Source organism: Carettochelys insculpta, chromosome 5 (assembly GCF_033958435.1).
Source record: "Carettochelys insculpta isolate YL-2023 chromosome 5, ASM3395843v1, whole genome shotgun sequence".
Taxonomy (NCBI): Eukaryota; Metazoa; Chordata; order Testudines; family Carettochelyidae; genus Carettochelys; species Carettochelys insculpta.
Window position 1 is genome coordinate 63,915,309 of NC_134141.1, and position 27,725 is coordinate 63,943,033.

The 27,725-nt window shown below is 45.9% G+C and overlaps 1 long non-coding RNA gene across 1 annotated transcript in view; it reads left to right on the plus strand.

Moving 5' to 3' along the window:
- The window catches only part of LOC142013115 (uncharacterized), a 56,262-nt gene extending 38,511 nt beyond the window's left edge, over window positions 1-17,751 (plus strand). Inside the window, exon 3 of the long non-coding RNA XR_012645550.1 lies at window positions 17,653-17,751. This is a non-coding gene — a long non-coding RNA (uncharacterized LOC142013115). The remainder of the gene's footprint in view (window positions 1-17,652) is intronic.
- The last annotated feature ends 9,974 nt before the right edge of the window (window positions 17,752-27,725 follow it).

A 27,725-nucleotide genomic window follows, 5' to 3' on the forward strand; every position in this document is an offset into this window, starting at 1 on the left:
TGGAAGGGACCTCAAGAGGTCGTTGAGTCCAGTTCCCTGCCTTATCAGGAGGACCAAGAATCATCTGGACCATCCCCAATAGGTGTCTATCTAACCTGCTCTTAAATATCTCCAGTTATGGAGATTCCACAACCTCCTGAGGTAATTTATTCCAGTGTTTAACCACCCTGACAGTTAGGAAGTTTTTCCTAATGTCTAATCTAAACCTCCTTTGCTACAGTTTAAGCCCATTGCTCCTTGTCCTATCCTCAGAGACCAAGGAGAACAATTTTTCTCCCTCCTCCTTGTAATGCTCTTTAAGGTACTTAAAAACCACTATCATGTCCCCTCTAAGTCTTCTTTTTTCTAAATTAAACAAGCCCAATTCTTTCAGTCTTCCCTCAGAGCTCACGTTCTCTAGACCTTTAATCACTCATGTTGCTCTTCTCTGGACCTTTTCCAATTTCTCCACATTTTTCTTGAAATGTGGTGCCCAGAACTGGATGCAATACTCCAATTAAGGTTTAATCAGCACTGAGCAGAGCAGAAGAATGACTTCTCATGTCTTGTTCACAACACTCCTGTTAATGCATCCCAGAATCATGCTTGCTTTTTTTGTGACAGGAGCACACTGTTGATTCATGTTTAGATTGTGGTCCACTGTGACCCCTAAATTCCTCTCCACAGTATTCCTTAGAACAAGCTTGTCATTGGGAAACAATGGTGAGATATATTTTTTGAGATAAGATGACCACATCTATGCACGGTATTCAAAATACAGATGGATTTATACAGAAGCAAGAAGATATTCTATGTCTTATTCTTTATCGCTTTCTCAGTGATTCCTTGCATGGTGTTTGCTCTGTTGACTGCTGTTGCACACTGAAGCCGTGTCTACACGTGCACGTTACTTCGAAGTAGCGGCACTAACTTCGAAATAGCGCCCGTCACGGCTACACGTGGCGAGCGCTATTTCGAAGTTGAAATCGACGTTAGGCGGCGAGACGTCGAAGCCGCTAACCCCATGAGGGGATGGGAATAGCGCCCTACTTCGACGTTCAACGTTGAAGTAGGGCACATGTAGACGATCCGCGTCCTGCAACATCGAAATAGTGGGGTCCGCCATGGCAGCCATCAGCTGAGGGGTTGAGAGACACTCTCTCTCCAGCCCCTGCGGGGCTCTATGGTCACCGTGTGCAGCAGCCCTTAGCCCAGGGCTTCTGGCTGCTGCTGCGGCAGCTGGGGATCCATGCTGCATGCACAGGGTCTGCAACCAGTTGTCGGCTCTGTGGATCTTGTGTTGTATAGTGTAACTGTGTCTGGAGGGGCCCTTTAAGGGAGCAACTTGCTGTTGAGTCCGCCCTGTGACCCTGTCTGCTGTTCCTGGCACCCTTAGTTCGATGTGTGCTACTTTGGCATGTAGACGTTCCCTCGCAGCGCCTATTTCGATGTGGTGCTGCCCAACGTCGAAGTTGAACGTCGACGTTGCCAGCCCTGGAGGACGTGTAGACGTTATTCATCAAAATAGACTATTTCGATATCGCTACATCGAAATAAGCTATTTCGATGTAGCGTGCACGTGTAGTCATAGCCTGAGTGGATGATTTCAGAGAACTATTCACAATGTCTTCAAGATCTCTCTCTTGAGTAGTGACAACTAATTTAGTCCCCATCACTTTATAAGCCTAGTGGTGTTGAGTTTTACAATATGCATTACTCTACAGTTATCAACATTAAATTTCCTCTGCCATTTTCTTGCTCACTCACCTTTTGGTGACATACTTTTGAAGCTCTTCAATTTGCTTTGGACTTAACTATCTTGAGCAGGTTTTGTATCATCAACAAATTTTGCCACCTCACGGTTTACCTCTTTCTCCAGATCAGTTATGAATATGTTTAATAGGACTGGTCCCAGTATAGACCCTTGGGTGACACTACTATTTACCTCTCTCCATTGTGAAAGCTGACCATTTATACCTGCACAGTTTCTTATCTTTCAACCAGCTATCAATTCATGAGAGGACCTTCCCTCTTATTCTATGATAGTTCACTTTCCTTAAGAGCCTTTGGTGAGGGACCTTGTCAAAAGCTTCCTGAAAATCTAAGTACCCTACAGCCACTGGTTCCCCCTTGTCCACATACTTGTTGACCCCCTTAAAATATTCTAGTTGACTGGTAAGGCCTGATTTCCCTTTACAAAAACCATGTTGACTCTTCTCCAACAAATTATATTCATCTACGTGTTTGACAATTCTGTTCTTTACAATAATTTCAACCAATTTTTCTGGTACTGAAGTTAGACTTTCCAGCCTGCAATCACCAGGATCACCTCTAGAGGCCTTCTTAAAAATTGGCATCACATTAATTGTCCTCCAGTCATGTAGTAGAGAAAATGATTTAAAGGATAGATTGCAAACTATAATCAGTGGTTCTGCAATCTCACATTTGAGATTTTTCAGAACTCTTGGGTGAATACCGTCTGGTCCTGATGACTTATTACTGTTCAGTTTATCAATTCGTTTCAAAAACTCCTCTACTGACACCTCACTCTGGGACAGTTTCTCAGATGTATTTGTGAAGTTTTGTCTGCTGATTTCTTGAAAGGGAGATTTTCTTTTCCCACTAGAGGAAACTTTCCCATATCGCTCTGCAATGAGTCACAGCAGCTTCCTTCTTGCAAAAAAGCCAGAGACACACAGACCTGAATTGCTTTTGTTGCCTTCGTTAGGCCTTGAGCGTCCTCGATATTTCAGCTGGAATCTCCACTGCATGTAATAAGACTGTCAATATTACTTATTACTCAGGACACCCAACAATCAGCGTTCTCCACAACCTCTCACGACTTCAGGTTTTGAAGAGTGGACCCATATACTTACCATACTAGGAGCTGCTGAATGCCCCAGAAGTGACCCTGTGAAAAGTCTGACTCACTTCATATTTTTATGAAGATTTTAATGGTTTTAGGGAGCTCTTAGATATTTATTCCTATTTGTGAACATTTAATGTAGCAATGTCTGTTTTGTGGATTTCTTGGACCACCCAACATTAATATCAAGGTAGTGTCTCTGGTGATATACTGATACATAATCATAGGAAAATCATATATTCCATTTATGTACTTAGAAGCAAGGTGATGGTGGCTGGGAGGAGGTGGGAGATGCAGGTTTGGGTTATGCCCCCACCTCATCTTGGGAAAGCAACAGCATCACCTGTTATTTTGTGCACATTTCCCAGAATCAGAGTCCTGTGCATCAGGAAATGTTTAATGGGCTTTCTACACCTGGTTGACAACCTCCACTAGAGATTTTTCCAACACCAAATTCATTGTCCACCCATCAACAACAATTCAGGGTTGAAAAATGTCAGAGTGCAATTGCCTTCCATTTCACCACTGTCAAAGCAAATCTTACTTTGGTGTCTGTACTTAAGGGATGGGATGAGCTCTGTGCACCCTTTTGCCTACAAAATAGCTGCAGCCACTACTGCTTCATGAGCTGATCCCACCATTCAGTGCTAGCCTCATAGGCCAAGAAGCACTACTCCCACTACGTCACTGAATATCTACAGAATTTGGCTATTTTAATTCACATCTGTCTCCCCTCCTTCCCTGAATTCTCCTCTTCACCATTACAAACCATCCACAGTGGCATTTAGAAAGATAGGAAAAATCCATGATTCCATCAATGCAGTTAGTCACACCACTGATACAAATGCCAACTGTTCTGCACCATCCTGTTTTGTGCAATGTCCATGTGCTTTCATGAATCCTCCATAAAGGATACACCCAATGTTGGGGGCCTTCCCCTTGTTCTTTTTATGTCTTGTGCATACTAATGGAGTACATGTGCTGTCCACCTGTTGTCTCTCAATCTTGCAATGTGACCAGCTATCTCCATTTCTGATTATACATAACTTGGATGATACCACTAACACCGCTCTTGCACACAGTAGTAGGCATCCTTCGATCCTGAGGGATCATGGGTTTGCGCCCCAGTTGGACTGATTCGAGCAGCGTCTTCTGTGGCTGTGCAATCCAATCCAGGAGTGGCAGTCCTTTCCGCACTGTGAGCGGCAGTAGGCAGATGTTGCTCTGGTATCACGGGCATGGATCTTCCTGAGGGCTCTCCTGTCTTCCGCTTCCTTCACCAAGGTAGTTTCATACATAACAAGAGCTTCCTTCACTCCCTGTTTCCAGACATGCCTGTCTGAGGCGAGCGAATGCCAGGTGTTCACACTGATAGAGAGAGCGCTGAGGTCACGCTTGCACGTGTCCTTGTAGCGCAATTTAGGTCGCCCTTTCGGCCTCTTGCCAGACGCCAGTTTGCCAAAGAGGAGGTCCTTCGGTATTCGGCCATCTGTCATGCGTGAGACATGGCCCAGCCAGCGCATACGCCTCTGTTTGAGAAGGGTGAACATGGAGGTGGTGCCTGCCCTCTCAAGCACTGCGCTATTGGGGACCTTGTCCTGCCGTGAGATACCGAGTATGCGCCTAAGGCAGCGCATGTGGAATGTGTTGAACTGCTGCTCTTGTTTTGAGTGCAAACTTCATGTTTCACTGGCGTACAGCAGTGTGCTCAAAACACAGGCTGTGTAGACCTGCACCTTGGTGTGTACAGTGAGCTTATTGTTAGCCCATACTCTCTTCGTCAGCCCGGAGAACATTGTGGTGGCTTTTCCAATGTGCTTGTTGATCTCGCTATCAAGTGACAAGTTGTCCGAGATCGTCGAGCCTAGGTACACGAACTCATGGACGACTTCCAGTTCACAGTCTAGCACGCTGATAGATGGCTCGTTACCTACGTTTTGGCCCATCACCTGGGTCTTCTTTAAGCTGATTGTGAGGACAAATTCCATGCATGCATCCACAAAGCGAGTTATGAGTGACTGCAGTTCCTGCTGAGTGTGAGCAGCAATAGCTGCAACGTCAGCAAAAAGGAACTCCCTTAGACGCTTCATAAGCACCCTGGTCTTCGCTCTAAGCCTCAACAGTTTGACGAGGTTGCCATCTGTTCTCGTGCGGAGAGAGATGCCCTCTGTAGCAGTTCCAAAGGCATATTTGAGCAAAACTGCAAAGAAGATTCCGAACAGTGTTGGAGCCAGCACACACTCCTGCTTCACTCCGCTGAGAATCTCAAAGGGTTCGGATGTGGATCCATCGTATACGACGGTCCCCTTCATGGAAGGCCCTAATAATGCTGAGCAGAGTTGGGGGACAGCCGATCTTAGCCAGAATCGCGAACAGACCTTTTCTGCTGATGAGGTCAAATACCTTGGTCAGGTCGATGAAGGGAATATACAGAGATTTGTTCTGCTCCCTGCACTTTTCTTGTAGTTGCCTAACAGAGAAAACCACGTCTAAGTGGGCCGTTCAGCTCTGAACCCACACTGAGACTCAGGGTAGACTCTCTCCGCAAGAACATTGAGCCTCTTCAGAACAACACGTGCAAATAGCTTCCCCATGGTACTGAGAAAGGAGATGCTGCTATAGTTGTTACAATCGCTTTTGTCATCCTTGTTCCTGTAGACAGTAATGATGTTAGCATCCCTCATATCTTGCGGTACACTGCCTTCTCTCCAGCCTTGGCAAAGTATTCCATGCAGCTCTGAAATTAGGGTACCATTGGCGCATTTGAGGATTTCTGAGGGAATACCATCTTTCCCTGGGGCTTCTCCAGAAGAGAGTGCTTTTAGCGTGTCGCTGAGTTCCTCCAAGGTGGGCTCAGCATCGAGTTCAGTCATGGTGGGCAGAGGCTTGATGGCATTCAGGGCTCTCTCTGTAACTACAGTCTCTCTGGCATACAACTGTGAGTAGCGTTCCACCCAGTGTTCCATCTGCTTGGTTCTGTCCTTCAAGACCTCGCCTGTGGCCGACTTAAGTGGGGCAGTCTTTTGTTGTGATGGACCGATGGCCTGCCTGATCCCATCGTACATTCCTTGCATATTACCAGTGTCTGCGGCCTGCTGAATCTTGGAGCAGAGTTGGAGCCAGTAATTGTTGGCACACCGCTGAGCAACCTGCTGCACTTGACTCTGAGCAGACAGGAGCGCCTGCAGGTTCACCTCACTGGGAGAGGACCTGTATGCAGCCAGTGCCTGTCTCTTCTTCTCAATCAGGGGCATCAGCACTTCAGTGTGGGCTTCAAACCAATCAGCAGACTTGACTGTCTTCTTCCCAAAGGTAGGTATCGCAGTGTTATAGATAGCGTCCCGTAGTTGTTCCCGTCTCTTGCTGATATCAGTGTCGTCCGGGCAGGGCAAGGCCTCTTCAAGTGCTTGGGCAAACTCGCATATTTTTGAAGGGTCACGAGTCTTGCCAGTGTCAATGCGCGGCCTCCCTTCCTTTTTGGAGTGAAAGAATCTTCGCAGCTGGTTGTGCACCTTACTACACACGAGCAAATGGTCAGTGTCACAGTCTGTGCTGTGGTAGCTACGTGTCACCCTGACATTACCTAAACGGCTGCGTTTGGTGAGGACAAGGTCAAGCTGGTGCCAATGTTTCAATCTTGGGTGTCGCCACGAAACTTTGTCTTGCACACAAATCATCAATAATAACATGCTGTAACCTACTTGTACCCACTATGCGTCTTCCATTGCTCTTTGGGTGGTTTGCAGCTTTGATTCTTCTCTAAACATTGCGTTCCATATTTTGCAGCCATACAGCATTATCAGTATACTGGTGTTAAAGAGATGGGCTTTCGCGGTGGTGGAAAGTTTGGGCTCAACAAAGACACTGCAGAGAGTTCCAAAGGCAAACCCACCTGATTTTCTCCTTCTGCTCTACTCTGGGCTAAATTCATTGACCATCTGCAATGCTTGTCCAAGATACACACATTGATCAACCAGTTCGATAGACTGTTCATCCAGCTGCATGACATACGCCAAACAACATGCATTTTTCATCCATTTTGTTTTTCCTGTGTGGTTGGCCAATCTCTCTTGTGTTCTTACCAACGTCATTGTTGGAATAAAGTCTGATACTGTATGTGAAGCAACAAAGGTTTATTACAACCAGCTGGTGGAGTGATTCTGAACTTGCTTGGGTTTCAGAATGCACTGACAGGCACCAAGTTATGACTGGAAATATGAAAAGCCAGGGGGTGGGGAGAGGAGCCTGCTGCTGCTGCTGCTGCTGCTGCTGCTGCTGCGCACATTGTGCTGGGCTCTGGCCCTCTCGCTCCCCAGGGCAGTACAGACAGCCTGCAGCAGGCTCCTCTCCCCACCCCCTGGCTTTTCATATTTCCAGTCCCCTCGCACTGGGGGAGCCAAGCAAGTCCAACTCCAGTCACAGTACAAAGCCCCCCCCCCCCCGCCCCGCCATTTAGTCTGCTGCACTGTTACTGCCTCTCCCTGGGGCACCCTCCTGCAGAACTGGGCTATGGAGGATTTCCCCAGAGGAATTAGCTGCATCCTTTGAAGGTCGAATTTGCAGAGTCCGGCCTGTTTCCGTGCCCTCCCTGGCCCTGGCACATCCCTGCTGGGGTGTGCTGCACATTCAGGGGCTTCTCTCCTCTGCCAGGTAAAGGCTGAGGATATGACCAGAAGCCAGACCTGGCTAGAACTCTGCTGCCCACCAGCCCCTCCTCCCTCGCCGCATTGCTCTGGTTACGCTCCCATGGCTGGAGTTCCCAGGTCAAATCGCTGAAGGTGTGATGCTCAGGCTGGGCAGTGTGTCCCAGCCCCTGCACTCTCTGGGAACAGGTATAAAAGAGCCAGCAGAGTGGTAGGTGGGGGAGAATCCTCTCACCCCATATTTACCCTCCTGTACCCCCGCTCCACTCTGCTACTTCCCCCACACAGCCCAGCACTCCCCACCACACCCCCACCCCCTCCCTCCTCCCACAGGTGAAGGTGATCAAGCCACCTTCAAATGTACCCTGCCACCCCAAACACCGCCCCCCCCACTGCATCCCAGGGGAGCACCCCTCCCTCACAAGGCCAGGCCCTGCTGTGCCCCAGGGGAAGCACCAGCAAAAGGCCCCATGTGGCCAGGCCCCAGGAAGGAAAGGAACAAAACAACCCTAAGAACAATTCCCCTTATAAACATGGCTCGGTAGGAGTTTAATATCCTTGCGGCACTGTTCAGAATTTTGCATTGCATTCAGTTCAACCAGGAGCCTTAGCGCTCTGCCTCAGAAAAGCTTGCTGATCACTGATCTAAATGGCAAAGCTGTGCATCTTAATTTATTTATTAATGAAGCTATTGTAAGTAGGACTGTTAGTAAGTTTAAAAAGTATCACTGGCACGAGGACTGTACATAGGGGTCAAAAGGTCAAATTTTGGCACTCTGCCTTGGAAAGATTGCTGACCTCTGATTTAGACTCTTGTTCTATCCAGTTGATGAACTGACTGTATGCAAATGGACAATTCTAAAATGACTGTTACATCTGTAACTTGTTGTTTACCACAACATAATCGATTTAATTTCTTATTATGTCATTTGGGGCTCGCCAAGTCCATCACCTCTCAACCCTCTTTTTGAAGAAAGAATTCATGAGGTATAGATGTGATAGGCTTCTGCATAATCAACTGGCTTTTGGCCTCTTTCATTTCTAATACCCAAATCATGTTTTCCAATGTACATTTCTCAGTCCTCCCCTGTATCCAGTTGGGCACTGAAGTCACCAAGCACCATCACGTATGATAGTTTTGTCTAGAGGAGCCTATCAAGTTCTTCATAGAATCTTTCCACTTCTTCGTCTTCCACAGTGGAAATCATTGCATAGGCTACAATTATTTTCTTGGTGGCCCATTTGACTTTGTTCATCATGAGCACTCTGAAATGATGATTAGATTATCTATGACATGATGTTTCCTGCCACCTTTGGGCAAAAAATAAATCCAGCTCTACCACCTTTCCCTTCCACTGCTTCCAGGAGAACTTGTGATCCATCCTTCCATTTTGCCACAACTTCCTTTTGAATTCTGGTTTCAGTTATGGCAAGAATATAAATGTGAATGTGATAGAATTCTTTCAGCAGTGTATCAACCTGCTCATCACTTGAGAGGGATTGCACATTAAGTGTTCCAACATATAAATTAATACAAATGGACAGTCTTAGTCTTGCAAGATTCTGAGCACCCTCTGACTCCATGTCCACCTCTCCACCATTGTCTCGAGATACGCAAGAGGGGATGCACAGGACTGAGGGTCATGCTGTATTGTCATAGTGTTCATAGTTGCTATTGCCAAATTGTCACCTTGTGACTAACCTTCTAGTGGTGAACCTCTCTGTACTTTGCTAGGCTGGTCCGTTGATGGCAGACACACGGTCTGCCACTCGGACAGTACTCAAAAGCTTTCCAGCCTGGTAGAACATACTGGTGCTTATACTCCACGGACATAGCCTTTGAGAGCCTACTGTCACCTCCACACCATAATGAAGCAAGAGAGGAGGACTTTGTAGAGGAACCACAGCGACAGCAGTTGATGTTCTGCAGATACAGAAGAACCAGATACTCTGTCACCAAAAACAAACACAAGTAGTCCAATGTCCTGTTTGGAATCCATGCCTCTGCCTACAAGATGGAGGAGAGTTTCTGAACTGACACAAAGAATTGTGTAACTATTAATAATGAAAAACTGTCTGAAAAGAGAAGATTGTGGGATGGAACAAAGTGATTTATGAGAATTTGACTCCAAACTCCCACAATTCCTTGACAGGAGTACTGTCTTCTTACAATGCCCTTCTAAAATGCTCCAGAAGGCAATACTCTGGATGACGCCATAGTGCATCTTTTTCCTGTACAGCCTCTCACTGTGAATAGGCACAGTGCTGCCAAAGACAGCTGGCAGCGCATGCAGCCTGGCAATATTGCAACCTAGGCAGCTGCATGTCAGTAAAAATGCAGCCAGTAAACCTTCCAGTGTACATTAGGTATAACTCATACACATACTGGGCGTGGTTCACTGTCCCATGTAGCGCTACTCACAGAGAAAAAGACTGAGTCTCCTCTACAGCCTTAGTTAAGAACTAGAATCACAGAATCATAGAACACTAGAACTGGAAGGGACCTCAAGAGGTCATCGAGTCCAGTTCAATGTCCTCTTGGCAGGTCCAAACACCATCTCGACCATCCCCAATAGTTGTCTATCTAACCTTCTCTTAAATATCTCCAGTGATGGAGATTCCACAACCTGCTGACGTAACTTATTCCAGTGTTTAACCACCCTGACAGCTGGGAAGTTTTTCCTAATGTCTAATTTAAACCACTCTTGCTGCAGTTTAAGCCCATTGCTCCTTGTCCTATCCTCAGGGGCCAAGGAGAACAATTTTTTCTCACCTCCTTGTGCCTCCCACCTCCTTTGAGGTACTTGAAAACCATGATCATGTCCCCTCTAAGTCTTCTTTTTTCTAAACTAAACAAGCCCAGTTCCTTCAGTCTTCCCTCATAGCTCATGTTCTCTAGACCTTTAATCATTCTTGCTACTCTTCTCTGGACCTTTTCCAATTTCTCCACCTCTTTCTTGAAATGTGGTGCCCAGAACTGGACAGAATACTGCAACTGAGGCCTAACCAGTGCAGAGTAGAGCAGAAGAATGACCTTTTGTGTCTTGCTCACATAATGGTAGTCCATCGATCCGATGATGACAAATCTGTGCAGATCATCTGTTATTGGTCTCATGGTGTGCCCTCTGGTAACTGTATAAGCCAATTCTAGGGGTGCACATTTTGCCGCAGATGGTGTATGGGAAGTTCGCAATCAGTGGGTTGTGCATTGCCGATGCTCTGTGACGTTGTTCACGTGCCTCTTGTAGACGCCGGCAGCAGTCTTCCTCAAAGGCAACGCAGATATTTCTGACTGTTGCACGCCACTGTGTTCTGTCACTGGCAGCATCCTCAAGGTCCCTAGGTTTGATACTGCTGTACTGCAGATTGGCTTTGATGGTATCCTTGTAGCATTTCCGTGGACGACCTATACACCGGATGCCCTGGGAAAGTTCACCATATAGAAGCTGGTGAGGGATTCTGTTGGCGTCCATGTGGCTGACATGACCGGTCCAACGTAGTTGTGACTTCATAATCATCATGTCGATGCTTGTCATCTGGGCTCTCTTGAGGACCTCAAGATTGGGCACTTTGTTTTGCCAGTGGATCTTCATGATGTTACGGAGGCAGCGCATGTGGAATGCTTCGAGCTGCTTGATGTGACGCATATTTCGTGTCCATGTTTCACACCCATACAAAAGAGATGAGAGAACAACAGCTCTGTACACAATCAGTTTTGTTGACATCCAGATGTTGTGGTGGTTTAGAACTTTGACACGCAGACAGCCAGGTGATTGGCTTGCTTTGGATATTCGCGCATTGATCTCATTATCCAGTGATTCATCACTGGATATGACACTACCCAGGTATTTAAAGTTCTCCACTACTTTAAGCTGAGTGGTGTCAATGGAGATACTCGGGACAGGAGCATTTGATCCAGGTGCAGGTTGATGGAGAACTTCTGTCTTTCCGAGGCTGATAGTTAGTCCGAAAAGTTGCGAGGCCTCAGCAAACTTGTTGACAATGTGCTGAAGATCGTTTTCAGTGTGAGCCATAAGAGCACAGTCGTTGGCAAAGAGTGCCTCAGAAAGGAGTTTCTGCACTGCCTTAGTCTTTGCACTCAGGCGACGGAGGTCAAAAAGTGAACCATCATGCTGGTATTTCAAGTATATACCTCAGTCCAGATCTTTCATTACATGGTTAAGGACGCATACAAAGAACAGGTTAAATAGGACAGGAGTGAGAACACATCCTTGTTTCATGCCGTTGGTAATGTTGAAGGGGCTGATGTGGCTCCATCAGACAGTACTTTGCCTGTCATGCCATCATGGAAAAGGCATATAATCTGGACAAATTTTCTTGGGCAGCCAAGTCATATTACAATGGTCCAAAGGGCTTCCCTGTTGGCAGTATCAAACGCCTTTGTCAGATCTATGAAGACAGCATACAGGTACATGTTCTGTTCAATGCACTTCTCCTGTATTTGTCTGACAGCAAACACCATGTCAGCTGTGCTCCGGCCAAGTCGAAAATCGCATTGACTTTCAGGTAGATTTGCCTTAGAAATACTGGCTGTTAGGTGGTTCAAGATGATGCGGGCGATGATCTTCCCTCCAACTGAGAGGTGGGATATGCCTCTGTAGTTTCCACATTCTGCTTTGCTGCCTTAATCCCTCCCAGTTTGGTATCATCTGCAAACTTAATAAGCATACTCTCTATGCCAATAGCTAAATTGTTGATGAAGATATTGAATAGAACTGGTCCCAAAACAGATTCCTCTGGAATCCCACTTGTTATGTCCTTACAGCGTGACTGCAAACCATTAATAACTATTCTCTGAGAACGGTTATCCAGCCAGTTATGCACCCACCTTATACTGGCCTCATGTAAGTTGTATTTGCTTAGTTTATTGATAAGAAGATCATGCGAGACCGTTTCAAATGCTTTACTAAAATCTAGGTATACCACGTCCACCACTCCTCTTGCTTATCCACAAGACTTGTTATCCTGTCCAAAAAAGCTATCAGATTGGTCTGGCATGATTTGTTCTTTACAAATCCATTGTGGCTGTTACCTATCACCTTATTTTCATCCAGATGTTTGCAGAGAATTCCTTAATTATTTGCCCCATTATCTTTCCCAGCACAGAAGTTAAACTGACTGGTCTGTAGTTTTCTGGGTTGTTCTTTTTTCCCTTTTTATAGACAGGCACTATCTTTGCCTTCTCCAGTCTTCTGGAATCTCTCCCAACTTCCAGGACTTTTCAAAGATGATAGCTAAAGGCTCAGAAACCTCCTCTATCAGCTCCTTAAGTATTCTAGGATGCATTTCATCAGGCCCTGGTGACTTGAAGACATCTAATTTTACCAAGTAATTTTTAACTTGTTCGTTATGTTTTCAACCTCTAAAATTACCCCCTTCCCCCTTAGGCGCTTCTGCATCGGCTTTCTTAGTGAAGACTGAAGCAAAGAAGTCATTAAGCACCTCTGCCATTTCCAAGTTTCCTGATATTATTTCTCCCTCCTCACTGAGTAGTGGGCTTACCTTGTCTTTGGTCTTCTTCTTGCTTCTAATATGCTTATAGAATGACTTCTTGTACCCTTTACGTTGCTAGCTAATTTGAGCTCGTTCTGTGTCTAGGACTTTCTAATCTTGACCCTGCATACATGCATTGTTTGGTTATATCCATCTTTTGTAATTTTTCCTACTTTCCACTCTTTAAATGACTCCTTTTTGATTTTGAGATCATGCAAGATCTCCTGGCTAAGCCAAAGCAGTCTTTCACCATACTTTCTAGTCTTCCTGTGCAGTGGTATAGTTTGCTTTTGCTCTCCTTAATAATGTTCCTTCGAAAAACTGCCAACTCTTCTCAGTTGTTTTTTTTTTTTTGTCATAATCTTGCTTCCCATGGGACCTTACCTACCAGCTCTCTGAATTTACCAAAATTTGCTTTCCTGAAATCCATTGTCTCTGTTTTGCTGTTTTCCCTTTCACTGTTGCTTGGAATCATGAACTCTGTGATGTCATGGTCACTTTCTCCCAAGCTACCTTCCACTTTCAAACCCTCAGTGAGTTCCTCCCTATTTGTTAAAATCAATCTAGTGGGCTTTTAGCTGTAGGGGCTTACTTACTAAGCTCCAGACATCTCAGCTTCAGTTCTGCCTGCTGGTGTGACATAGACATAGTCCAAGGATGGTGGCAAAGGAGGCATTACTGCTTATACCTGAAAAGATGACAAATCTTTTAATTCACAGTGTTTTATTGTGTCTAGTATTTTAATGCTTTTGCATATTGCATAAGTACAGAGGCAATGTAGAGCTTTGACTGTTGCAGTAAAGAAAATATTTAAGACCAGAAATCATTTTAGAGAAAAAAATATAAGCAAAATTGGACAAAGCCAATTGAAATTTTACTGGTGCACACCTGGGTCAGACCAGTTCATTTGGTTGTACGGAGCCCAGATGTGAAATTATTTCCCTGTAACAACAGATGTGTCTGCTACAATATGGATACAATAAGTGAAGCAGTTAATGGTTAGAGCAGTAGTGAATAGATATGACTGCTGAAGAAATGAATCCTAAATAATTCCATTCAATGTACACGTGGATGAATCAGTTTGTTGAATATGACCTGAGTGACTTAAAACTCTTTAGTCAAAATACAGGGCATTCAATAAGAAATGACAGAACAGGATATCATTTTGACTGTGCAACTACTCGTCAGATTTATCTGGAAGATTAGTATTTGGGATGGTACAAGCATATTCCACAACTTTAAATACTAAATAGCAAATAGATGATGATTCGTGGTTTTGTTTCGTCTTGGCTATTGGTGAGTAATTTGTATAGTTTAGGCTTATTGCTCACTCACTGCATGCAATGTAGGAAATCACTGATATCAGATTTAAGTGGTTACATAACTGTTCACAAAACAAAGAGAAAGCAAGTTCAGACATAGTGAACAGAAAATAATTTATTTAGGGAGAAACCTGTAAGTCCCTAGTCAATCATTAATCAGGCAAAAATTTTTGGGGTGAAATCTCAGCTTCACTGGCATCAAAGTACCCTTGCACGCCCCAAATCCAGGACGCTGGCCCATCAGAACCGTGGATATTATAGGATCAGAGAGCACTGGGGCCAGGAGCCCTGCCAGCCAGGAGCGCAGTGGGGCAAGTGTTTGTGGGGCAGTGTCTGCAGAGCCAGTGTCCAGATGTGGGGTCAATGCCTTCAGGGCTGGCGTCTGGCTGGGACGGGGCAATGTCTGTGGGGGTTGGCATCTGGCTACGGAGGGTGGTGTCTGTGGGGGTTGGCGTCTGGCTGGGAAACTAGGCCTGGGCCAGAGCTGGCATCTGCAGGGCCTGATCCACATCTGGCCTCCCAGCTGCGGACTGAGGCCAGCATCTAAAAGCCAGGCCATAGCCGGCATTCACAGGGCCAGGGCTAAGCTGGGGCTGGTGTTCAGCAGCCCCGTGGGGGCCGGAGCCAAGCTTGGTAGCAGCAGGGCTGGGGCTGGGACCAAGGCCAGGGCTGGCAGCCTAGTTAGGCTGATGGCAGGAGGATGGGCCAGGGTGGAAGTAGAACCAGTGAGGGAAGAGGGGCGGTGGGCTGAGGGAGCCGAAACAGGGAACCTCTCCTGGTCTGGCAAATTCCCTCATGTAGGATTGGGAAGGTGCTGTACCAAGGAGATCCAACCCGTAGAAGATTTGTCATTGACTTCAGTGGGAACAGGATTTCATCCTCAGACTTGAAGACTTAACCCTTACTGTATGGTCCGTGCAAGAGGGCATTGCCATGACAGTTGCTCATGGCAGGGTACATGGAGGGAAGGAGATAACACAGGCAGTGGGCCTTACTGTCAAGGGTTGATTCTGTCATGGAAGTCACAGGTTCCGTGACTTTCCAGGGCCTCTGTGACTTCCACATCTGTATCAGCCAATGTGCTTCTCCTCAGGGCTGCCCTGGGGCCTGCCGAACTGGGTGCTGCTCATGCAGCCCCTAAAAGCCCTCCCAGAGCAGTGGTGGTCTGTGGGACCCCAGGAACATTTAAGATTTAGTCAGCCGTATATACAGTAAAATTCATGGATGGGTCATGACCACTTGTTAATTGCTCTTGCTCTGTCTATGACTATACTTAAAATAACCATGTCTAAATTATAGCCTTACGGTTTCCTACTGAGACATAAAAATCAAGAAATCTGATTACTATCAATAGGTCTGCTGAGGGACAATGGAGGATATTTATATTTCAGCTAATGTTAAAGCTATCTAACACACAGTTAAGGAAAGAGTGTGTATGCATCTGGGTGGAAAGCTTAACTTATTCAAAAGTATGAACTTTGATTTCAAAGTTATCAAATACTTAGCATACTGTAGCAGGGTCAGGCCAGCAAACCCCAGGTGGGAGCAGGAAGGGCAGCTCAGGGTACAGCCTGGGCTAGGGGAAGGAGAGCAACATGCAGTTAAGCTCCCAGGTGGAAGCAGTAGGGAGTGGCAGCAGTTAATTAATGAGGCCCAGCTGGTCTCTCTGCCAGAGTGCTGGCAGGGTTAAAAAGCAGTCCCAGGGAGGGGAGAGGAGATGGACAAAGTAGGGAAGTGGTGGTTGAGATAAGAGGAGAGGTGATGGAGAAGGAGAGAAAACAGCATTGACAAAATACAACAAAGGGGAGAGGGAGTAGGTCAATGGGAGAGTGCCGGGGCTTCCCGTTCCCAGTGAGATTGCAGCCCTGGCTGTGGAAAAGTGGGAAAGGACTGATCAGCTGGCCCAGGCTGGCAGAGGAGAGTGCAGCCTCACCCCTCCAGCCAGAGGGAGAGGTGAGGGTCCCTGGCCAGACCCAGGGGTACCCTGCCACAGTACATATAGAATACAATAAAATACATATAGCACATAATCTCCAATATCCCAATTTAAGGTTAATAAATGTAACGATACAATATTAGCATCCAAAGATGTGGCTGCATCATAAAAAGATATACTAAGAGTAGCTTGTGGAAAAAAAATATCAGAATGAGTGTAGGTTGTCCCTCAGTAACTGTGAATTTCAGTAGGCTGCCCCTCAGTAAATACAATCAGCTAGAAGTATTTACTGTTACATTAGAAAGATAACAAGCCAGCATGAAAAAGAATAAGGTTAAGTACTCCAAAGTTGCCTGTGTCACCTGTATGACACAATCAGTAATTACAAGATCACGCGCTATTTCCTTCCTATTGGATATCCTCATCCCTTCCTGCTCCTATTCTTCCCGTCTTCCTCTCCCAGTCCCTGCCCTCATACTCACCGTGCTTCTTTCCTCTCCCAGCTGCCTTGAGTGGTGGGTACCCTAGGCAGGGGGAAACTGAGCCTCCCCAAACAGGTTGGTGTGGCCCAGGCCATTCTTTGCTTGCAGGAGCACTGTGAGTGCATGCTCTTTCATGGTCCAGTGGGGCAGGCTTGGGCTGGGCTAGGGACCAATAATGGGATGCTGGGACTTGGGCAGGCTAGGGCTGGAGCCCTGCCTGGTACTCCATCTGGGGGCACTACCCACCTGTGCTCTGGGGCTGGGGTCGGAGGGCACCCATTCCAGGGCAGCGGTTGGGGGCACGCTGGCGGCCCTGTCCACCTCAGACTCTGGGGCTGAGGTTGGGGATGCTGTAGTGGTGCTGCCCATCTCAGGCTCTGAGGAACTGTGATGGCAGCCCTCTACTCCAGGGCTGCGGTCAGGGATGCTGCACGCCCCATGATGGGAGGCAATGTGTGCTGGGCTGGGGAGGAGGCCAGGGGTGAGGGATGCATTCAGGGCTCCAGCAGGGGACAAAAAGGGATGGAAGATGGAGAGGAAACTAGCCTCCCCTAATTGTTGGTTCACCATTTACTTGTCACCCATGTTCCCACCCCTCCTCTACTTCTGCCCATATCTTTCTCAGCTCTTATCCTCCTATTCCATGGTTCCTCCCCTTTCACTCCCACTCCTATATCCTATATATTGTATTACTGTGATTAGAATTGCAATTAATCCTGACTTGTTTAAATCTTGGGATAAATTGTTAATTTGTTTGACAGCCCTGGTATACTAATCTATGCATCGATATATTCAAAATTTATTATCAATATATTGTATTATCAGACTATGTCTACTGATCACCTCAGCCACTCTACTTCTATGTCGTACTGTTTTCATTCCTCTTTGTGCCATTTCTCTTTTTTTATAGGTTGTAAGCTGGCATGATTGGAAACTTTCCTATCTCACAATACAGAGCAGACTACGATGTTACTGAAAAAAATGAATAATAAACCACGTTCAAATTCAACTTAGTCAGTCATTTTAAAAATTAAGAATATTTGAATTTGGCAAGTGTCTCTCAAAGATGGGTTACCTTAATAAAAGGGTTGTTCAGAAAAGGGGCAGAAAAGTGCTATAGTGTTTGTATGGTGAACTGATACTTCAGATGCTCATAACTTTAAAACTATTGAGCCACATTTTCTTTAGATCTGGCTCAAATTTTATTCTCCGAGAGATATGAGAAACAAAATGAGTCCAGTCTGAAGTGTCTACCTTTTGTATTTGAAAAGTGATTCATACTAATTTTCCAATTAGAATTTACAAGGCACTTCAGACTTACCCAGACCCCCAGCAGCACTCCAACCCCCACATGAACAATTCAGACATAGCTGAACCAATTTTGTTAAAATGTGAAAATGTTACCAGTTGACTTTTAGCCCACACGACTTTGTTCCCCAGGAAGTTATAGAATCTGAAAAGGAGGGCTGGAAGGGACCTTGGTAGGTGATTAGGTGTTGAGGCAGGGCCAATACATGATAGGTATTGTCCAGCCTGTTCTTAGCAACCTTCTCCTCTGCACCCAGGGATGGGAATTCTACAGCCTCCCTTGGGAGCCTATTTCAGAATTTATCAACCTTTAACCATGAGGAAGCCTTTCCTAACTCTCCTAATTCAACTTTTCTGCAACTGCCCCATAGGAGAAACTGAAACTCGGACATTAAAACTGAAGCTGGAATTCAGCCATACCCACAGAATACGCTATCCGCCCCCACCAGGATACACGAGTTAGATTTATAATTTGAGACAAAAGTCCACAGAAGGCCATTACACACACACACTTTTATACATCCAAATAGCATTCACTTTGAAAGGTTAATGCAAAATACAGCTGCTTCTTTTCTTTGGGGTAAATTGTTCAAATGAGATTATTTTGAAGAGGAAGTAAATTCAGCAAAGTGGCGCAGCTATCTGACAAAGTTAGAGCTGCTGAAAATAGTAAAGTAAAACATGCTGATGGGGAAGAAATATCGCAAATGAATAGGATAATTTCCTAAAATATATACTAATATTTATCATGTTACGAATAACAATTGGGAAACAGTGGTACATTTTAAAGGCAGATCCGGTTCAAGCTATAGTTTTATTAAGTGCCCTAAACATGTAAAAGGAAGAAATAAAAATTTAAGAGGACAGGAGGTGCACAGTTTTTTGAAGGAAGAACCTCCTTTAGGTAAAGGTAACTATCGCTTCCTCTCATTATTGGCCTTTATACAGGTTGAATCTCTCTCGTCTGTCAGTCTCTCTTCTGGCAACATCCATAATCCAGCACGATTTTAGTTAGCCAGATGACCACTTACTATGGGCATGGCCAAGTCTCCTGTGGTCCTATAAAGTTTGTTTACAGTCACTAGTCCTGGCTGTCAGTGTTCTGTGCTAATATTTAGCTTTAATTTATCACCAACTGTCTTCTAAGAGCCCAGTAAGCCGTGGAAGTGTTGGTAATGCTGCTAGACGATATTGACCTCCTGTGGTCCAGCAAATTGTCTCACTCAGCACTAGTCAGGTCCTAAGGGTGCTGGATTAGAGAGGTCCAACCTGTAAACCAGCTATATTAGTGTGTAATATCTGTGGTTGCAACAGCAGTTAACTGATCATTTGCAGAAACCATTTGAAGTTAGAGATGTTATATAGAGTAGGGTCGCAACATTCACGAGGGTTCTGTGTTGAAAACCCTTGCAAATGTTGAATTTCGCAGATAGGGTGAATAGTCCGGAGTCCTGGGGAAGTGGCGGAAGCTGCTGGCGTTCCCAGCCCCGGAGCCCTGGGGAAGCTGTGGCAGCCGCTGGCCGTCCTGACCCCAGAGCCCTAGGAAGCAAGGCTGCTCATGAATAATTGAATTTGCGAATGTGGCACTCGCGAAGGTCGCAACCTTACTGTATTATAATATGACTTTTGTAATTTATACTGTAACATTTATTTTAATTCCTATATTTTAGAACTAAAGAGAGACCCTCAAAAGGTAAAACAAGTGAGCATTAAACAGCTAGTAAAAATGAATTGTGCTTTAACCAGTCACCCATATTACAGTGCAACTAGTCATGCCTCAACAACATCAGACCGACTGGTGTGAAAAGACTTTTAAGAAAAAGTTATAGATTTATAATTGTTACAGGAACCTCACTCTCTGAGAGTAACAGTGAATACAACCAGGTTACATTACATTACAGCAATCAGTAATCTATTCACTGCCTACCATAAAACCTGCCCTAATCACCAAGAAAAAAATGTAACACCTCCTGCCTTGATAGGCCAGTGCTTGTTATAACAGAACTCTTGCAAATTTTCGATATTGGTTCAGTACCAAAGTAGCACAGCAAATGCAGTAGCGTGTCTGATCTATGCCACAGAATTTTACCTGTAAAACTTGCCTTATGTTGGCACATCCTTGTGTGTATCTGTAACAGCCCAGTTGTCTGTGGGCTGAATCAAGTGTGAGATCTCAAGAGCTTAATGCATGAGCCTTTACTGCATGGGAGAAAATGCAACTGGGTGTTAGCTAAGGCCATACAGCAGATTCATTATTCTCTCTAGGAAGTCTCAGTGCCACTAGATGGGCCGGTTCACTACACCTGCTGGTGTGTGCATTATACATCCATACTCGGTTTTGAATCTTGTAGGTGCCTGCTATTCAAGTTAAACTGCTGCTCTGAATGGCCTAATTCTTGTATTGACACTGTTCCATCAGAGCAATGCCTGTGCAGATGCTGAATCACCTGCGTTGGTGCAAGCAGTAATCTCACAAAACCTTGTCCCTGCAACAGCGACTACTCTGGTGACAGTTTTTAATTTTTGCCACACTTTAAGATCCCCAGAATAGTTTGCAAATGCCTGTCTTCCTATTAGCCTATCTTTGCAAGCGAAGACTTTTGTCACCTTAGCATGCAGTTTTATCCAGTGTCAAGCCTGTAAAGTTCAGGCAAGCCTCACGCTGCAGCCTGGGTTACAAAAGAAGCTTTTTGAGATCCAGATGTGCCTAGAAATTGAACCTACTGAGAGAAGGTAAGAGGGCCATGAAATTCCACCCACTCTTCCCAAATAGCAGCCATATGTACGTAGGGAGAACAGAAAGGAATTACCCTCTGACATAGCTGGTTTTCTTTATCATGTACTGACCAAAAAAAAAAAAGAGAGAGAGCGAGCAAGAGAGAGAGAGAGAGAAAATACCATAAACCACAAATGCATACTTTTTCCAGGACAGGCACATACAATTTCTAGCAACATGAAGCATCACCTTCAAACAAAACACGTAGGGCACTTAAAATAATCTTGAAAGCAATCCAGTAATTGCTTAGTCAGACTGTGTGATTGATAGGAATGAAACTATAAAGTTTCATTCATGTGCACTAAGCATAGAAAGCAGAGCGGTTTGGTTTCAGGGAGATGGAGATGTAGTGATGGTGCCTCAGGCAGTTTGACTTCTAATTGATTTGCAGAAATACTCTGCTGGGATCACTCTCCTTTGAGGTTTATCTTGGTCTGGACATCCCCTGTGTTGTATGGCACAGGTCTCAGTCACAGTTTTCAAGCAGATGTTCTTTCACCTTTGATCGGAGTAAGGGCTGCCTTTTTTTTCCCCTGCTGTGGTAGGACACTTTCCAAAGCAAAATGGGACTAAGGGAATTTCAAAGTCGGGGGTTCATTTCGAAGCACCTGCATCTGTATAGCCAGTTTGTGTTTTGAAAGCAGCACTTTTGAAGCACGAGTGGCTGCTGTTATGCTACTGAGGAGCTGAATATTCATATCAGTGCTTCATTAACCAGTTCCGAGCTGTGTCATTCAAATGCCCCTTGCAAAAAGGAGGGGTAGTGTTTACACGTCCTAAGAGTTCTTAGCTCTGGGCCCAAGAAATGAAGAAGCAGAGGGAACAGATGCGGGAGGGCCCATAGGAAAAAAAAAGCAGTGGGTGCTTAGCACTCACCAACCACCTGCTCACCAGCTATTCAGTGGTTCTTTGAAGCAGGTGATTGGGGAAGGGAGCAGAGTGGGGTGGGATGGTAGGAGACCGGGTGGGACAGGATGGGACAGGAAGGGAAGAAGAGTGTGGGTGAGGCCTTGGAGGAAGTGGATAGTGGAAACAGTGTTTTGGGGTGGGCTGAAGGTGGAGCACCAACCCAGAAAGAAGGAAGACTGTGCCTGTGGCTCCCCCGATAGATTTTGCATCACCAGAGTGACTGACAGCAATTCAGGGTTACAAGCTTTCAGAGTGTTAGCACTACTCATTTTTGCACGCTCAGAGCAGCTCTCATTTTGCTGAGTGCATGTTGGAAGGCTGGGAGAACCTAGACACACAGTTCCAAAGAATGTGGCCTTCTGCACCCAAAGTTCTTCAGCCACTGCAGGTGTAACAGGGTAACAAATATGTTTTTTCTATAACCAGACTGAGTGGCCTAAGGCCTTCCTCTACAGTCAGAATGAAGAGCAGCAGCCATTGATTGTGAAGCAAGGAGTCACATATTCACAATCCAGCTAAATTTCATAACAACAGTGTCATACCAAGCTGTTAAGAAGGAGGCCACATCCGCATGCCACACATTGGCACCAGATGAAAGCAGATCTCAAGATGGATAAAAAAAAATTTAGCTAACAACATTTTTCTGGCAAGAGATTACTATCAATGACGGAGGTTGTGGAATCCCCATTCTACGGTTTGTCTTCACTTTCCTACAGTTTTCTGTAAGATCTTTGGTTTCTAATTATTTCCATCTGCTGCACAATTAATGTTACTGGGCGTAAATCAGTTAAGGTGGTGGAGTATAACTGGTTAGATAATTCTGTTACAGTAGGTTAGGATTGGCTTGTAAAATTATGCTAAAATAATTGGTCAAAGTATAGCTAAGCAGTACTCAAGTTTCGCTACTTAAACTGGGGTCCAAGAAGGAAAACAGCAGGAGGAAGGAAAGGGAAAGAAAGGCAGGAAGAAAAAGGAGGAAGACCTGGGAGGACTCATCCCCCAAGAACACAGCTGCCGGAAAGAAACTTGTGTAGGTAACACAAGAAGTTCCAGATTTGCATTATGATCCGGTCCCACTGTTCGATACTCTTTCCACAGGCCTAGAAGCCCTGCTCCATCATGTGGAGCTGGTCAGTGAATGCCTGCTGCACCTGGCATCTTCACTCACTCTCTGCATCATCCTTTGCACCTCAGCTGTCTCAGTTTCATTGCTGCAGACCCAGCTGCTCTGATAGTTGTTGAAATAATGAAAGCACAGAAGAGCCAGGCACACTGTCTCGAAAATGGATATCAGAACAACTCCAGTGTGCTGTTCAGAATCCATGCATCTGTCAGTGAGATGGCAGGGATACTCAAAACTGGCCCTAGGAAGAGCAGATTATAGGGTGTATAGGAGGAACAGGGGTAATTTAAAAAAAAACCACACAAGAAGAGGTTGTTTCGAAGTGGAACACAGGAAATTGTGAGATCTTGACCGAAGTTCTCACAGTTCCCTCAGAGAGGCTCTGCTGCCTACAGTGCTAATAACATCCCACAAGGCAGCATGCTGAATAGTGGCACAAAGGGATGTTGCCCGCAGTGCAGAGCGCATCTTTTGCAGAGATAACCTCTCACTGTGTTGATGCAAAGTCAGCCACATAAGCCTATGCTCTCCAGAAACAGCAATGTTGGTAGACACAGGCCAGCACAAATCCTTCTCACAAAGCTTTCTTGTATAGATGGGGCCTTAGAAGAATTCTCCAGGCCAAGATATTAAAACCACAGCAAATGTGAAAGGATCTCTACCCAGAACATAAGGCAAACAAACCCACACCATTTAGATCATTCAGATTAAGCTCAACATAAAAATAACCTTAATGCATCAGCTAATGGAACATCAAATAAAAAAAACCATGGCCCACTATCTAACCACAGTTTGGCTCTTCAGTCCACAGTGGGTCATTTTCCACTGGGTGACCCCAGCTTCACCCCCACAGATTTCTGACGTATGTAAAGATGGAAATCTGCTGCTCTCCCTTAGTTCCCAGCATCTGAGGACAAAGTGGTGAATCAGAGTTTATAAAGGGAAGTATCAGGAATAATGTTTCCCAGGGAAGCCCCAACCCAACCATCTCTAATGTCCCTAACAAGCCAACATATAACATAAAAAGCTCAAAAGTACTTGAGAAGTCTTTGCAACATTCTAAATCCCCAATACCGTATTTTTCCAACACGCACCAATCCACATACTCTGCAAATTTACAGGGGTTTAGAACTGACTGTTGTGACTCAGTCTAGTGCTTTCTAAGCTCATAGACATGCAGACACTTGAACACAGAAAAGTCATTTTGGTAAAGGGAAAACAGACATGGAGCCAAAATTATATTCAGCTGGTTTTGTGCCCATTTGTCTCTTCTTGGTTTCATCACTGGTCGAGGGCTTTGCAGTTGGAATTACAGTACGAGAACATTAGTGAAAACATTTAAAATCCCATTTTAGACTTGCAGAAAATAAATACACTAAGTAGAAAAAAATAAACATGGATTTTATTTATGAAAATGTATCGGACTGCTTGGTGTTTTGTCTTTGTTCTGGGAATGATTTTGAGAGAAACCCCAAGAAGCTGTGCCCTATGTCATTTCATCCTCAACTGAATTTTGGCAGGCAAAAAGTTAGTCTTCTGTGGAAAAGGCACTTAGCTATTGATTGGGTCCTTATAACTTCTGGAGGCTGCTGGCCAGGGACTCAAGCAACTATGAGAATAGAAATTATTGCGGGGTAGAAGGGATGGTAGCACATTGATTGCCAGGGGGACAAATGGCTCTGAAAAACTTCTTTCCCTTGATAACGATCCACTGGGTAGTGCATCAATAAATCATTTTGCTTCTATTTCTTAGGCACCTCTGAAACTGTAAGGGTCAGGAGCCCCTGATTTTGGAATACTTTCAGTCTCAAGGGTTCAACTTGAGAATGTTGGTTTTTTTCTGCTTTCCTACTTTAAAAAAATGGTTTGGTTTTTAAAGTATCAGAATGACAGCACAATAAAGAGAGAGTCCTCCTTACCCACATAACCGATACAGCTTAGGCTTTGGCATGAAAAGGGTTTCCATGCTGCCTCATCTATGAAGGTCAGTCCTGACAAGAGGAATGTGAAGGTAATTTTGTCTCTGTGCCCATTCAGTTAAGACAGCTAACCTGAGTGCCAATTAAGGGTAAATATGATATTTTCTGATGATGCTAGTTTTGCATGGTCAACATAGTGTAAGCGGGGGAATGGTCCTGCTATTGTGGGGAACTTTCTTTGTTTCTATACTACCCTGGTCGAGTGGACCAACGAAAGGATCTGAGTCCTCACTCCCACGTCTTTTACCCAGTGGCCTCCCTGACCCTGAGGGCTCCTCTTCTACCCTCCTGAGCAGCAGAGTCCTTGAAATCCCAAGAAGGCTGGGCCCAGGTTTCCTGGGGCTGAACCCCAAACCTTGTAGTCACTTAGGGCAGGGGCTAGGGTGTCCCCACTCCAGGGTGCTCTCTTCACAATCGGTGTTTTCCTGGGCTGCTGATCACCTCATACACTTCAGAGCAAATGCAATTAATTAAACAACTGATTAAAAAGAAAAGAATAAGGAAAAATGAGAAGGGTTAAAGAGAACACATAGCCCTGCTCTGTGGCACAGGGACATCACAAACAGCAGTCTGCTGAATGTAAGCACAGTTCAGTCTGTTCCTCCTAAGTCCCAGGGCTCTCTCTCTGGCCCAGGCTGCGCTGCTGGGGTGGGGCTGCACGTTGAACATGCTGGCTCAGGCAGTGACCACAGGACTTTAGGTTCTAAGTGGCAAGGCCCTTCTCGCAGTTGGAGTTACAATCCCTCTCCAAGCCTGGCCTGCAAAGCCTTCTGGCTGTGTTGTTTCCCTGCCCAGATCCACTCCCCGCCTTTGGCTGGTCCCAGCTGCTCACCACATGCAGCTGCAGACTATGTTGCTTTGCCAGTCTCCAGCTCCTTGCATTGCTTCTCTAACCTCTTTGGCGCTCGGGTCACTGCAGGTCTGCTTCTAAGCACAGGATCAGCGCTCTTTGGGCTGCGCGGGCTTCTGGTTCTCTCACTGCAGGTCTGCCCCTCAGCACAGCCCCACTCCTTCAGCTGTACGAGTCTCTGGCTCTGTCACTGCAGCTCTGCCTGCCAGGACAGCTGCACTCCTTGCTGCTGTTCTTAGCTCTCTCTCTGCTCCTCAGGGAGACCCAGCCAAAATTCCAGGTCACACAGAGGACAGGACCTGGCTTCCTAATTCTCTCATTGACCTGTCCAACCTTCACTTCGGCTGACCAGGAGTGTTGGCCTCTTTCCATTGTCCCTGGGGACGGGCAGTCTCAGGGCCCTGGTTTCTCATGGACCCTTCCCTGTTTAATACTGGGAGCTAGCCAACCAAACCCCCCGCTGAGTTTTAGTAAGGGGCCAACGGTCCCCTTACAATAGTTACAGGGACAGATTTTTTTTTCACAGTGAAATTTTTTATTTTTTAACATTTTGCTTTCCAACCTGACACATTTTGATTTGGAAGTTGAAAGATTTCATATAAAATACTCATTTTGAAAAACAAGAAAAATTCTAAATTAAAAAATTCCAGTAAAATCCCAGAAAATGGCCAATACTGTTGTAGTGGTGGGGACTAGGCCCTGAGGCCCCATGCTGGAGGCCTAGTGGTCCTAACATACTCTGACCCAGAAAAAGGCAGTAGAGAGGACCTCAAAGCAGGCCAGAGTGGCGGCAAGGAAAAGCAGCCAATCAAGGATCAGGAAGCCCATATAAAAGGCAATGCAGAAAAAGGAGAGATGAGAGTTTCTATGGGCCCCCAGACAGAGTATGGTGGGGCCCTGGCTTCATGCCTCCAGCAGGGGTAAGGACATGGGCAGATGGGGTTGGGTGGGGTGGGTTGGGGCAGCCATCCCTCAGCATTGCCTGGACCACAATACTTGCCTGCCCACCCAGCTCTCAGAGCTCCACGGTGTGGTGCTCCAGTGGTGGTGATCTAATGACCTCAGGGCTGCATGCAGTAGCAGCAAAGGTGGCCGGAAGCCAGGGCCCCTTTGAATTGCTGAGCCCTGAGGATTCCCCCACCCCACACCCCCCATACACATTAGCAGACCTGTGCAGAACAGAACAGCTGTTGGGTGCTTGGGGAGTGAGGACTGGGTAACTGGCTGGCCAGAAGAGTAGCAGCGCTGCGCATAGCTCACAGGCAGCAAGACAGAGCTCTGAGGTCAGGGCAGAGATGACTCAGGATCACGAGGAAGTGGCCGAGGGAATCAGAGCACCCTTGGAATAGTTATAGCGGAGAGCTGCTATCTACAGGATCCCTGGGCAGGGGTCCAGAGTAAAGAGCAGAACCAGATTCCTCCCAAGCCCACGTTAGCAACTGGGAGAAGTGGCCTGGATAATGGGGCACCCCAGAGGGAGGAAACTGGATTTTAGTGACCCAGCCAAAAGGCTGCAACCAGAAAGGCCCAGAGAGGGAGAAAACATTGCCTTCAGGCAGGAAACCCATAGGGGCACTTCTCTGTTCAAGAGCAGGAACAAAATGAGGGACATAACAGAGGGCTCCAAGAAAGCCTGTTAGACTAATACCCTAGAAAAAATTTGTTGCATTTCGCACCTAAACTGTGTGTGATTTGGATGGAGGTCTGAGACACTGAGACCTGGAGAGACAGAGAGGCTACGTCTACACGTGCACGCTACATCGAAATAGCTTATTTCGATGTAGGGACGTCTACACGTCCTCCAGGGCTGGCAACGTCGACGTTCAACTTCGACGTTGCGCAGCACCACATCGAAATAGGCACAGCGAGGGAACGTCTACACGCTAAAGTAGCACGCATCGAAATAAGGGTGCCAGGAACAGCTGCAGACAGGGTCACAGGGCAGACTCAACAGCAAGCCGCTCCCTTAAAGGGCCCCTCCCAGACACAGTTGCACTAAACAACACAAGATCCACAGAGCAGACAAATGGTTGCAGAC